This window comes from Fopius arisanus, unplaced genomic scaffold (assembly GCF_000806365.1).
Source record: "Fopius arisanus strain USDA-PBARC FA_bdor unplaced genomic scaffold, ASM80636v1 scaffold00022, whole genome shotgun sequence".
NCBI lineage: Eukaryota > Metazoa > Arthropoda > Insecta > Hymenoptera > Braconidae > Fopius > Fopius arisanus.
Window position 1 is genome coordinate 1,443,223 of NW_011887761.1, and position 2,487 is coordinate 1,445,709.

Genomic DNA, 2,487 nt, shown 5'->3' on the forward strand with positions numbered 1-2,487 from the left:
AGTGCTCTGATCTTGAGATTTAAATTCGACAAATTGTTGGAAAATCATCAAAATCATGCACACCCTTAAAAATGAGAAATACCAGAATTAAGTACACTAAATATTTATTTTCAGTACAACGTGATTCAAGAATATTATTTTGCATACACAACATGAACATCATCAAGATTCAGCAGAGAATCCCCTGGAGGACAGCCCCGTTGTGCAAAGGATAAAAAGAAGATTCGTTCCACTCCAATAACATTCATTGATGAGAAGAAAGTTGAGTGAGGATGGGCCTGAGATGAAGATGAAGTTTAGATGTACAGGAATAATCCGCAGGGTATTGGAGAAAAGAAGACAGGCGTCGGATGTCATCCCAAGGGGCTACGATGGAGAGGAACGAGCTGTTCAAGTCAAAAAGCTTTGTTTGAGAACTCATGTGGGTGGTGAGTGGTGGTTGGTATGCATGTGCAATGTAAATCAGACGGGGAGTGAATGAGAAAAGGGTAGCATAGCTGGTGGTAAAAGAGAGCTATGCAGAGGGGTAAGGGTCACAGGAGTTTCTGCTGGTTGAAATCAGTGGGCGCTTTGTGGCTTTCACCACTGGCAAACATTGACACTCCCGCCTTGTAACAACCGAGTGTCACAGTTTCTCTTCAATCCCTTCTGCTTATTTCCCCTTTCCCTTTCTTCATCTCGTAATGAAGCCCATGATGTTTCCATCTATCTGTGATGCCCGGCGGAGAGTTTTCGGGATACAATCAGACTTTGGAATTTCACCGGTGAATCTGGTTGGACCAACCCTGATGACGGAAATTTCAAGGCGGAGTGAGGACTTGGTGATTGGGGAGGGCAATCTCACCATCGGAATCAGCGGTATGGTATTTGCGTTACTATTCCCAAATGCCCAGGATTCAGCCAATTGGAAAATCTAGTGGATCGATAGATTCGATGGTTCAGATGGCGGATTTGGGGATTAGAGGGCGTTCGATTCAGGCTCGTATAACCATTTATGAATATTTTATCTGTTTATCCGTGGAGAAGGAAAATTTGCTGGATCAGCAGTTGGGTGAGATAATTCGGTGAGTCAACTGGAGGAATTCGCTGGCGCAGTGTTCTTTCGATTTAATGAGGTCTCTTGCTCTGGCAGTTGGAGAAATCGCTATTTTTGTGAGGACACATATCTCACCGATTTGGCTGAATATTTGCTTTCTCCATCAGGGATGGAATGAAAGAGATGATTTGGTAAGAAATGTAGGAAATGGTATTGAGTACTTATTGGCAAAGTAGAAAGAATTATGAACTATGCAATGGAATTTATGATTTGTCCAATTGTAAAATTACGAGTTTTACATCGTAAGTCATCATTCTAGTCTTATAATTTACGTTTTCCATCTCGCGATGATGATGATAATTGATTTTTCTAATGCAGTTATGTACAAAACTTACTTAGAATCCTGTAATTCGCCAGTTAAGTTATTACAGCGGTGAGTCAGCTGTTCCGAATTAGAAAAAGGACTAAATGTTTCAGATTTATTTTCTTCCATTACTATCAAAGTACGGGAAGACGATTACTTGTTCGCTTGCTCCCTAATCATTACTGAATATTTCCCTCCGTGAACTGAAATGATCTTGAATGAAAATGCTTTGTACCAAAAATTTCAGTAAAATTTTCCTCTAGATTGATTCTCACGAGACATATCTACAAAATAATCTCAACTGTTTAACCAATTCCAATAAACGTACTCATTATGTAACAGACTAATGCTGTCTTCCTCTCAGTATATTCAACAAAGACAATAATTTTTTTTATAGCTTCCGGCTTTTGCATTCCATCCAGTCAGTTTCCAATTTATCGTATACCGTAACAAGGCTCCGCTGTTTATGACCCTGATATTGCTCTTTGCATCAGTTTCTCAGGATCGCCGATAAAATCGTTGATCCGCAAAGCGATCAGCGGTATTAAGGCTCGGAGAGAAACAACTAGGATATGTCTCCGGGGTTTAATCCAGCTAAATGCACACCAATGGCTACTGTTCCCCGCCATAACTATCTAGGAGGGTACCATTTCACTGATTCCAATACATCCTGCTTGGACATCGTCATGGAGAATTGCATTCCGAGCGTTCGGCTTCGGTTCAAGACAGTTAGCAATCGAATAATCTGTGCTTGATATCGATAATCGATCTTCAAAACTGTGGTTGGGTTCAATCCGCCGATGAATTGTCAGTTTGGACTGAGTGATTGGGACATTTATTGGACAATTGTGAGAAGCGATAACTTCTTAAGTGTCTAACTAGTGGATAATTGTATGGATTTCCATTTAGTGCAGGTACTCTCACCAATAAATTGCCAATTCACCTGTAAATGGATACCCATTTTCGTAATTCTTCTGACTAATTATATTTAATTGATCATTTTGTGCTTATTGTGTTTTTTTTTCAATATAATAATCAAGATAATACACAAAAAGTTTTTCATATACAATGCAAGTAACTTTTAAAA